The sequence below is a fragment of the Pleurodeles waltl genome, unplaced genomic scaffold (genome assembly GCF_031143425.1).
Source record: "Pleurodeles waltl isolate 20211129_DDA unplaced genomic scaffold, aPleWal1.hap1.20221129 scaffold_84, whole genome shotgun sequence".
NCBI classification, from domain to species: domain Eukaryota; kingdom Metazoa; phylum Chordata; class Amphibia; order Caudata; family Salamandridae; genus Pleurodeles; species Pleurodeles waltl.
The window spans coordinates 1,731,745-1,743,914 of NW_027150398.1; the positions used below are offsets into that span (position 1 = coordinate 1,731,745).

The window sequence follows — 12,170 nt, forward strand, 5'->3', positions numbered from 1 at the left end:
CTAATCCCCCTCAACCCCAGCCTATCCCAACCACACCTTCAGACCAGCAATCACCCAAAACAACACACAGAAGTGGTTCAGGCAAACACAAGCACCACACTTCATCCTACAGGCGCTCACTAGCACCATCCCCATGCAGACACACCAACATCCACTGCCCACACTGTGTCCCCCTCCTCCTCGTCCACCCCCTCCCAGTAGCGTCTCCATTCACACCTGAATGCACTACATCCTCATCCACTACCTCCATCACCAGCACGCCTATCACTACACACCCCTCACTGGCAGTCACCACCCCCACATCCATGCACACGTCCCCTGTGTCCTCTCCCACTGTGTCTGTGACCCCTCCTCCCAAAGTACACAAACGCAAGCACACACCCACCCAACAGCCATCCACCTCACAACAGCATCCAGCTCATGCACCTGCACCCAAACACAGCAGACACCTCCTGCAAGCACTCCCTCTTCCTCTACTCCCAAACCTTCACCCTCTTCCCACCCCAATGTCCCTAAGAAGCTTTTCCTAGCCCACATTGACCTCTTCCCTACCCCTCCCCCCTTCACCTCAGGCTTGAACCCCCAACGATGGGCTGCCTATGCCCCAGAACTGAGACTTGTAAGTGTTTTACTTACCTCCTAATCTAACCTTTACTTACCTCCCCCAGGAACTGTTGCTTTTTGCACTTTGTCCATTTGAAAATAGCTTTTTGCCATTTTTACAAAGACTGTATATGATATTGCTTTTATTCAAAGTTCCTAAAGTATCTAAGTAAAGTACCTTACATTTAAAGTGTTTAATGTAAATCTTGAACCTGTGGTTCTTAAAATAAACTAAGAAAATATATTTTTCAATATAAAAACCTATTGGCCTGGAGTAAGTCTTTGAGTGTGTGTTCCCCATTTATTGCCTGTGTGTGTACAACAAATGCTTAACACTACCCTCTGATAAGCCTACTGCTCGACCACACTACCACAAAATAGACCATTAGGATTATCTGATTTTGCCACTATCTTACCTCTTAGGGGAACCCTTGGACTCTGTGCACACTATCTCTTACTTTGAGATAGTATATACAGAGCCAACTTCCTACAAATGCCCCCTCCAGAACCAGTGGAAGAAGGCATCCACTTGAGAGACTGTGGCCCTGCTCTACCCAGGACCCAGCACTGGGCAAACCACCCACTTGAGAGACTGTGGCCGTGCACTCCCCAGGACTAATTAGTGAGCAAACCACCCACTTGAGAGACTGTGGCTTTGCACTCCCCAGGACCAAGCAGTGGGCCCACCACCCACTTGAGAGACTGTGGCTTTGCACTCCCCAGGACCAAGCAGTGGGCATGGAGCCCCCTCCAGCAGCAGTGGCGTTGTTCCATTTTCCCACTGAGGTGCCTCCCCCCTTCCCCATCCCCCTGAGGTGCCTGTGTGTTTCCAACCTGATGCCCCTGCAGTGTTCTCTCCGTATTGAGGCAGGAGTCAAGTGTGGGTTTGGCCTATGTGTTTTGGCCCAGTGGGCCACAGACATTTTTGAGTGGGCATTGTCCCACCTTTTGTATATATTGTAAATACTGTTTTTGATTTCTGAAAGTATTTCTAAATATTTGTAATATTACACTCATTTGACTCCATTCCTTTTTTCCTTGCGTTATTCCTGAGGGTTACGGGGGTATATGTAATGTTGTTGCATGTGTTTATGTGTATGGTGTTAGGGGTGGGGGTGTGGGGTGTTGCGTGTGTGTGTGTCGCTCTTTTTCCTCCCCCCCCCTTGTGTGTTAGGTGCAATACTCACTGTGGCCCTCGTCAGCAGTGTTGGTGCTCCTGGTGTATGAGCAGATAAACCAGCATGGGGAAGACCTGCAGCTCGGGCTCCGTGGCGTCCTGGTTCTTCCTTGAGTGTGGAGAGGTGAGTCGTTTCCCTTCAGAACACAGTTTCCGCTGTGCTTTTGATGGCGTTGGTACCACCCCGGAAAAGGTGGCGGATAGGCCTCTTGTAATACAGTGGGCGGAACCTTGTCTTCCGCCTGGCTGTTGGCAGTTACCGCCGCAGTGTTTATTGATACCGCTGTGCCAGTCAGAGTGTTAAAGTGGCTGTATGTGTTGGCGGTTTCCGCTGTGGTCATAATTCCATTTTTTTTACCGCCGGCCTGTTGGCAGTGTTACCGCCGCTTTAACACCGACCGCCAGGGTTGTAATAAGGACCTTAGTGTTTTGTGTTTAGCCTATATTCCGAACATATAGCGCTTACAGTGTTTAACCCATTTTCCGAACATATAGCGCTTACAGTGTTTAACCCATTTTCCGAACATATAGCGCTTATAGTGTTTAGCCCAGATTCCGGACATATAGGGTTTAGAGTGTTTTGTGCTTAGCCCATATTCCGGACATATAGCGCTTAGAATGTTTAGCCCATATTACGGACATATGGCACTTAGAGCGTTTTGTATTTAGCCCATATTCCGAACATGTAACGCTTAGAGTGTTTAGTCCATATCCCGGGCATATAGCGCTTAGAGCAGTGGTTCCCAACCTTTTGACTTCTGTGGACCCCCACTTTATCCTTACTGGAACCTGGGGACCCCCATTGAATACTTATTGGAATCCGGGGACCCCCAGTGAGTCATTGCTGAAAGCTGGGGCCCTAATCTGTTAATATTGTATAATGTTCTAAGCAGTCGCGGACCCCCTGAGGAGGCTTTGCAGACCCCCGGGGGTCCCTGGACCACAGGTTGGGAACCACTGGCTTAGAGTGTTTACCCCATATTCTGGGCATATAGCGCTTATAGTGTTTAGCCCATATTACGGGTATATAGGGCTTAGTGTTTAGCCCATATTACGGGTATATAGGGCTTAGTGTTTAGCCCATATTCCGGACTTATAGCGCTTAGAGTGTTTAGCACATATCCGGGTGACATTTCGCTGGTTCTTCCCCTCAAGAATGACATGTTACCGCTGCCCTGGTCCTGCATGTGATTATACTCCCACTGTTACTCACCTGTGTTGACAATAAGGCACAATTACACAGGTTTAGTACTGATGAGAAGCAACTGATACTTTCAATGCCGTGGTTAAACCCATGAAATGAGCCCTGTGCTCAAGTGTGTAGTTGTGCACCTTAGGTTTTAGCCATTGTTTTGCAGCCTGTGTACGTTAACACACGTCATGGAGAGTGAAACGCCTATGTCACGACGCTCCTTGATGCTAGCACTCCGTCACGACGCTCTTTCATGTGAGTGCTGTCACGACACTCAATGTGAGTGCTGTCACAATGCTCTTTCAAGTGAGCAGTGTCATGAAGCTCTTTGATGTGAATACTGTACCATGACGGTCTTTCATGTGAGTGCTGTGTCAAGACACAATGAGTGCTGTCACGACGCTCTTTCATGTGAGTGCTATGTCACAACACCCTTTCATGTGATGCTATGTCACAACACCCTTTCATGTGTTGCTATGTCACAACACCCTTTCATGTGTTGCTATGTCACAACACCCTTTCATGTGTTGCTATGTCACAACACCCTTTCATGTGTTGCTATGTCACAACACCCTTTCATGTGTTGCTATGTCACAACACCCTTTCATGTGATGCTATGTCACAACACTATTTGATGTGAGTGCTGTGTCACAATGTTCTTTAATGTGACTGCTGTGTCACGACACTATTTGTGAGTGCTGTGTCATGATACGTTGATGAGAGTGCTGTGTCACAATGCTCTTTCATGCGAGTGCCGTCTCACGAAGGTCTTGGAATTGTAATCCACACTGCCTCCTCTTAAGGGCAGCATATGCATTGGAGCAAACCTAACGATGGCATGAATGAGTAAGTCATCACTGCACCCTGCTGGAACTCACCAGGGTCCACTTGCCAACCCGCACCTCCTTCAAAACCAGCTGCATTATCGACTATGCTATCACTCCTGTCCTTCACAATGCATTAACAGTCCATAAACCACCTACCTCTCCTATCACGACACTAGTTGATTTGAATGCTGTGTCATGACGCTCTTTCATGTTAGTAGTCTGTCACGTCACTGTTGACGTGAGTCCTACATCACAGCGCTTTTTCATGTGAGTGCTGTGTCATGACACTCTCTGATGTGACTGCTGTCACGCTTTCATGTGATGCTGTGTCATGACACACTCTGATGTGACCACTGTCACAACGCTTTCATGTGATGCTATGTCATGACTTTGTTTGATGTGAGTGGTATGTCATGACGCTCTTTCATGTGAGTGCTGTGTTCCAATACTCACTGATGTGACCAGTATGTCACCACGCTCTTTCATGTGATGCTACGTCACGACACTCTTTGGTGTGAGTGCTTTATCACAACACTCTTACACGTGAATGCTATTTTACGACGCTCTTTCATGTAAGTGCTGTGTCTTAACACTCTCTGTTGTGAGTGCTGTGTCACGGCGCTCTTTCATGCGAGTGCTGTGTCCCGATACATTGATGAGAGTGCTGTGTCACAACGCTCTTTCATGTGATGCTACGTCACGACACTCTAATGTGAGTGCTGTGTCACGACGCTCTTTCATGTGATGCTATGTCACGACGCTCTTTCATGTGATGCTATGTCACGACGCTCTTTCATGTGATGCTATGTCACAACGCTCTTTCATGTGATGCTATGTCACGACGCTCTTTCATGTGATGCTATGTCACGACGCTCTTTCATGTGATGCTATGTCACGACGCTCTTTCATGTGATGCAGCGTCACGACGCTCTTTCATGTGAGTGCTGTGTCACCACGCCCTCTGTTACAGCCTGTGAACCTTGAAGCATTTAGTGCCAGGCTAGACGTGGGCAGCACCGAAGGGTCCCACACCGAGCCCACTAACCTGGGGCCCCAACTCTCTCTGGTGGGTCGAGTATCGACAACTGTCGTGGATTCTGCGGCTTCGTCCCGCAGTGCGCACCGGCCCCTCTGCCCAGTCTGCACTTCGGATTCCTGCTTGGACCCCGTCCAAGGACCAGCAGCCCTTCTCTTTCAGCCCCTCATGAGCCCCTGAAAGAGGCGCACCTCGGGGGCTGGAAGGTGAGGCCAGCAGCACCGGAGGGGCCCTGCACAGTCCAGCTTCAGGGGCCCCTTCAGCCAGCAGGGCATGTGTTGGGCACACTCGCAGGGAACCCCAATGCACCCTAAGCGCAAACCTGCAGGATTTCAGTCTTATGCCCCCCCTCATCATGGTTTGCGGGGCGCCTCACTACCAGGGCCGTAACACAAGCCCCTGCAGCCCCTGTGGTGCGAGGGGACCCTTGAGGGCCACCTAACTGTTCTGGGGCCCCATTCATCCTAAGGGGAACTCCGAACGATTTCAGAGTCGCAGGGGCATATTTAAGAGCCCCGAGCACCACCTCAGCGCCGCCATAGCTACAATTGTCTTTACGCTAAGGAGGGGCTAACGCGGCTTTTTCCACACGTCATATTTACAAAGTGGCACAATGCATGCATTGCACCACTTTGTAAACCCTTGCACCACATTATGCATGTGCCAGGCATAATGTATGCCAGAGGATTAGTTCCCCTGTTGGGGGGGGGCGAAAAAATGGCGCAAAGATATCTAAAATATTTCTTTGCATGATTTTTTGCTACATTTTTAACGCCTGCACAGGGCAAGCGTTAAAAGGAGGCTCCCATTGTTTTCACTGGGCCTCTAGGTGCTTTGCAGGATTAGCATCAACATTTTTTACACGAATCCTGCAAAGCGGCAAACTAGCGCCGAAGGTTTTGACACTAGTTCCGTAACTACCGCCATGGTGCGCCGTATGTTAAATACCGCACACACGTGGTGGTGTTAGGAGAGCGCTAAGGGGCGCAGGAATAGTGGCGCTGCCTATGATGCATCACCACTTTTATTTAATTTGGCCCCTAGAGACCTCTCATCACGTTCTGCAGTGGGCCCCAACACCAGGTGTGTAACACAAGCCCCTGCGGTGCAGTGGGCCCCCCAACCCTTCAGGGGCCTATTGAGCCAAGGGCAAATCTGAATGATTTTAGACTCTTGGGGGCCCCTTATCGCATTCTGAAGGAATGAGGTCTCCACCCTGCATGATGTCACTGCCTTCAGTTACTGAAGTGAGTTAGGTTAATGAACCCCATGCTGGGGTCCTGCCCTTTAGGATGCCCTTGGCGATTACTTCTTCCATTCTGCCCTCTTCAGAGAGCTGACAGTGTAAGATCGCTGGACAGAGGCCCAGAGAGAGTATTATCTGCCCAGGATCAAGCGGTTCGTTGGATTACAAGACCCAAACTGCGGCGCGCCACAACTTGCTGCAAAGGTTATACATTCACCACCACAGTGCATGGAGATGAACATACCATGCGAACACGGAGTTCTCCGCTTCCCCAGGTAATATCTAAAGGTGTGTGAGACTGGGGTATTTACTTTCATGTAATTAAGCACAATTTGTGCAAATTTCACAAAATCATACATAATTATATAAAGTATAAATCCATGTACTACTACATTATAGATCAATATAAGTTCATCCATCAATTTTCGATGAGGACCCATTTCACACAAAATAAAAGTGCAAAAAAACCAAAAGGATCACGAACAGCCACTTGCATTCCGGTGTTCCTGTCTGTTTGCAGTAAATGTTTATCCTAAATAGCACGCTGGCTGTAAATTTTAACCCCACATGCAGTACAATTATACAAAATGGCGTAATTTGGGGAATTTAGGTATTAGCCTGCTGTAATTAAAATCTCTCTCCCGCCTAGTAATATCCACTTTGTTTTTTAACCACACGCTTCTCGGAAGCTTTTTCATTGAACATAAACACTCACTGTCTTGCCAAAAAGAGAACCGAGCACTAAATTCAGAAAAGTGATTGCTCAAGAGTACACAATTTGGCCAAATGGGATGCCAGGATTAAAAACCCTGGGGCACATGTACTAAACTCTCACCCAGCATAGGGTATCAAACAAAGGCATCCTCTGAAAGGAGAGAATAGAAATGGTCCTTGTTCTGGTGCCCTCAGTGCATCCTAGCGCCAACGCAGGAGCCCTTGCACCACACTGCTAGGGGGCCTGCGCTACATGCAGGGTTATTTTTCGGCAGAAAGGGGTGAAACCATCCTTGGAAGCATTTCCCCCCTTCTTCGTGTTCTGCAGAATTCAGCCCACTTGAAAGAGGGAATAAGAACTGAAGCTATTTCTCCTTGTTACGTGTCACTCGGGGAGGTGTATTACTTTGACTCATTCCCAGGGTTACAACTCTTTGTAAATCTTGGAAGGTGCTACAATCCATTGGTGGATGTCTGGGACCCCCCATAGAAAGCCGCACAAACAGCTGTTGTGTTGCATTTCTTTACAAAGCCACGCAAGGCCACACAAGGCTTTGTAAACAGCACTAAAGTCTGCGTTGTCCTTGCGTGACACAAGGACAACTCCAAGGTTCATCACTATGGGCTTCTTTCTCCTGGTTCCACATTTCCTGGTTTCTGTTTAGTGGGCCTGGCTCGTAGCATCATTTAATTGCATTCGCAGGGGGCTTTCCAGGTGTGCTTCAAAACTGGAAACATATTTGCATGCAGGTGAAAGGACATATATTTCAAAACTGCTAATTGGATCTGCCTGGAGCTCATTTACAAAAGGAAATGCCCTCTGGAACCACCGAGGTGACAACTAATAATCCGGATCAGAAATGCCAAAGGCAGCAGAAACCCTTTACTGGGGCCTTGTAGCCATGGCTCGGGGTAAATGCCATTCACCTTAACCCACGCCTCACTATGCTGCCAGGGACTGCTTTTTACGGTTCCTTGAGTGATGCCTTCAGTAGAAGTCAAGGTATTGTCAGCTTTTGTTTGCTCTCACAGCCTTCTTGCTCAAATACATGTTCTGTGCTACACAATTTATCGTGCACGGGTTGTCTGGGAAACTCTCTTGGCATTGTAATCCACACTGCCCCCTCTTCAGGGCATCCTGCGCACTGCAGCAAACCTAATTAGGGCATGAATGAGTAACACGACCTCTCTCCACCCTGATGGAACTCACCAGGTTCCACTTGCAAACTCACACCCCTTCCAAAAGCAGCTGCATTGTGGACAAGCCATGGCTGCTGCCCATCACGGTGCATTAACAGCCCATAAACCACCTTCTCCCCTATCACTCTCTGCCTTTGTGCTTGTCGATGACAACATGCAGAGCTCTGCTGCCTTTTGGCTGGGTTCACGCTATAGAAGAACCACATACACATGAATAGTCCCAGCCTGCCTAGATGAGAAGCTCCCACCTCTGGTGGCAATCTGCACTCCTGCAGCAAAGTCACCTTCAGATAGAAAACCAGTAAGTGCATAAAAGAATACAAAAGCAATGTAAAATACCTTTCCCATCCGTGCACCAGGGGAAGATTAATGAGTGGGGTGGAGTTGCAGGCCCTTCCTGATAGAAGCCCAGAATGTAATTTCTGAAGCTACCCATGAGCACCTTGCATGGCGTTGAGTAGCTTGATAAATCTAGAGTAATGCCAGACAGCGCAAGTCACTGCGTTACTCTGACCTAGGGAGGTGTCCCATGGGTGTTGTGGCGGTGTTCCCACACAACACCCATGTATTTTGACGCATTCCCAGATTTACTAAAACTGGTAGACCTGAGAATGTGCCAAAATGGCGCCCCTTCCTAGGTGAGACACAACAAGGAGAAATACTTCCTATGTGGCTGTCTGTTGTATTGTGAAGCACACACAGAAATAGGAAAACGCCTCGGGGGATTGTGTTTGTACAGGAAGGTGCCCCTTCCTGCAGAAACACAATACTCCTTACAGCACAGGCACCCTGGCATGCTACTGCAAGCCTGACGGTGTTGGTGTTAGGCAGCCAAAACTGCACCACAGCAAGGACAAGGGCAGGAATTTGCTCTACTCTCTTAAATACGGCACATTTTTGCCCTTTCCCTGTCGCGCAACACAGCGTGGCCTGCTGCTCTGTATGACTTTCCCATAAATGTGCCCCCAAGGATCTTGAACAATATCCCCATATCCATGCGGACACCCTCATCCAATCTCCAATTAGTGAAATAGCTCCCACCGAACGCGACTGCCTGTAACAAGGGACCCGACAACTGGAACCAAAACTGCACCCGCAGCCCCCAGGACCTGAAGGAACCAAACTTGGACGCAGGAGTGACCCCCAGGCGACCCTCTGCCTAGCCCAGGTGGTGGCTGCCCCAAGTAGCCCCCCCTGTGCCTGCCTGCACCGCTAGAGTGACCCCCGGGTCCCTCCATTGTTTCCTACCTGAAACCCAACGCCTGCTTTGCACACTGCACCCGGCTGCCCCTGGACCGCTGAGGGTGTATTTTGTGTGCCTACTTGTGTCCCCCCCCAGTGCTCTACAAAACCCCCCCCAGGTCTGCCCCCCACAGGACACAGGTACTTACCTGCTGGCAGACTGGAACCGGAGCACCCCCTGTTCTCCACAGGCGCCTATGTGTTTTGGGCACCTCTTTGACCTCTGCACCTGACCGGCCCTGAGCTGCTGGTGTGGTAACTTTGGGGTTGTCTTGAACCCCCAACGGTGGGATGCCTATGCCCCAGAACTGAGACTTGCAAGTGTTTTACTTATCTCCTAATATAACCTTTACTCACCTCCCCCAGGAACTGTTGATATGTGCACTGTGTCCACTTTGAAAATAGCTTATTGCCATTTTTACAAAGACTGTATGTGATATTGCTTTTATTCAAAGTTCCTAAAGTATCTAAGTGAAGTACCTTACATTTAAAGTGTTTGTTGTACATCTTGAACCTGTGGTTCTTAAAATAAACTAAGAAAATATATTTTTCAATATAAAAACCTATTGACCTGGAGTAAGTCTTTGAGTGTGTGTTTCTCATTTATTGTCTGTGTGTGTACAACAAATGCTTAACACTACCCTCTGATAAGCCTACTGCTCGACCACACTACCACAAAATAGAGCATTATTATTATCTCTTTTTGCCACTATCTTACCTCTAAGGGGAACCTTTGGACTCTGTGCATGCTATTTCTCACTTTGAAATAGTGCATACAGAGCCAACTTCCTACAGTATGGGCCTGAGATTTATGTTTTGTTCAAAAATCTATATCTCTGCGATCCTCCAGTGGTTTTTTTCTCATCTTGAGTTAAAAAATTAATAAAATCTTGTGTGACTTTCTTATTTCGTTGTTTGTTGCTTCTAAATGCTTTACCCTAGTTTATTTGTTTGAGCCTTGCTGCTGAAAGGCGCAGCTTCCCAGGGTTGAACTAAAAGTTTTACAAACAAGCCAGACAATCTCAATGGGCCGTACTCTCCGCACTGGTCCATGTTGTCCTCATGGGTGCACCGATCCCTCTTAGCCCACATCACACAGCCTGCATCCTCTGAAGGGCTCTTGGAGGGTCCTGATAGATGACCTCAATGGGTCGTACTCTCCGCACTGGTCCATGTTGTCCTCATGGGTGCACCGATCCCTCTTAGCCCACATCACACAGCCTGCATCCTCTGAAGGGCTCTTGGAGGGTCCTGATAGATGACCTCAATGGGTCGTACTCTCCGCACTGGTCCATGTTGTCCTCATGGGTGCACCGATCTCTCTTAGCCCACATCACACAGCCTGCATCCTCTGAAAGGCTCTTGGAGGGTCCTGATAGACAATCTCAATGGGCCGTACTCTCCGCACTGGTCCACGTTGTCCTCGTGGGTGCAACCATCACACGGGGTGACAGCCTTTGCGCCAGGAGTTTATTCTCAGCCTTTAGTCTCTACTCTTGAAAGCGAGTTACAACTGAACTTTTGTGGTTTATGTCCCCTCTAGTTTATTGTTGGATTTGGGCTCACACCAGCAAGGCAGCTCGTAAGATCTTTACAAGTCGGAAGCAGTAAGGAAACTTTAACGCTGGACTCTGACACTAAGGCCAAGGTTTATGTGCTTTATGGTGCAGGGCAGCACAGCAAGTCACCTTGTTGCACTGTCCTGTTTCACAGAGAAAGGGCAGGAATGCAGTGTACGTATCCAACATGGTGCATTCCTGTCTATCCCACCTGCGCTGTCGCCCTTTTGGCAGCCAAGCGCCGACACAGGCACCTTCATGCCATGCTGCAAGAGTGCCTGAGCTGCATGATGGATTATTTGTGTGCTGGAATGGAGACCTTCCTGTACAGAAACAACCCTGGGAGAATGCAGCATACATAGAAAGAGGAAAAAACAAGGACAAATAAACACCTCTCATGGGGAGATGTATCTTTTTGGTGAATTCCCAGGTTTACAAGTTCTTGTAAATCTGGGGATGCGTCAAAATCCTTGGATGTTGTGTGGGAACACCCATGGAACACCTCCTTGGCGCACAGTAATGTAACACAGCAATTTGCACTGTGTTACATTACTCGAGATTTATGAAGTCACACAGGGCCACCCACGGTGGTCTTGCGTGGCTTCATAATTCTCACTTAGGCCTAGAATTACAAGATTCCTGCGCAGCGGGCTAAAAATCTGCACTGGATGAGAACGAGGGAGGCAGAGAGCATCATATTTACAGAAATATGGCACTCTCCTCCCTTCTCCCTGGTGCTGGCACAGAAATGTGCTGCTGTGCATCACGCACATACCTTTGCACCATAGTGCAAGGGTGTCTACTTGAGATTACCATAAGTTTTGTACTGGAAGGGTGCAAGAGTGACGCAAACCAGGCCATAAATAATGCCCTTAAAGCAGAGAGAATAGTCAGTCGCTTATCAGAGGACAAAGACCTTCAACCCTTTTCATAATATCCTGAATTCATATTGTAGGGAAGCGGGCAGTGGCAGGGCACTCTGAAGGGTGGGGGGGTCTTGTGAATACAGAGATCTCCCACCAAACAGTATGTATCTTGGCAGAAGAATCAAGAGATGGTTAGCCGAGGCTGGCATTACCCACTGGGTCGTGAGGTGTGAAGGTATCCGCTTCGAGAGGTAGCCAGTGCCAATACATCTGTGTAATGCCCTGAATTCTTCTCTCTAATTCACTGACTGCCAATGTACAAATTCTGACTCAAGCTCGATCTAGTAAGTTCTTCTAGGTCAGGGGATATGGCCGGCTGCAGAGAGCTATCTCTTTTGGAGCTTAATTGTAATTTGCCAGGCACCGACCATGTTACCACTGCAGCACTCACTTCGGTGCGGGCCAATGAAAAGACAGCCTGATGGGTGGTGTCATCAATGGTGGCAGG

At 48.5% G+C, this 12,170-nt stretch overlaps 1 protein-coding gene across 1 annotated transcript in view; it reads right to left on the reverse strand.

Moving 5' to 3' along the window:
• LOC138281257 (SPRY domain-containing SOCS box protein 3-like) overlaps window positions 1-12,170 on the reverse strand; it is a 189,857-nt gene that overhangs the window by 121,195 nt on the left and 56,492 nt on the right. The window lies entirely within an intron of this gene.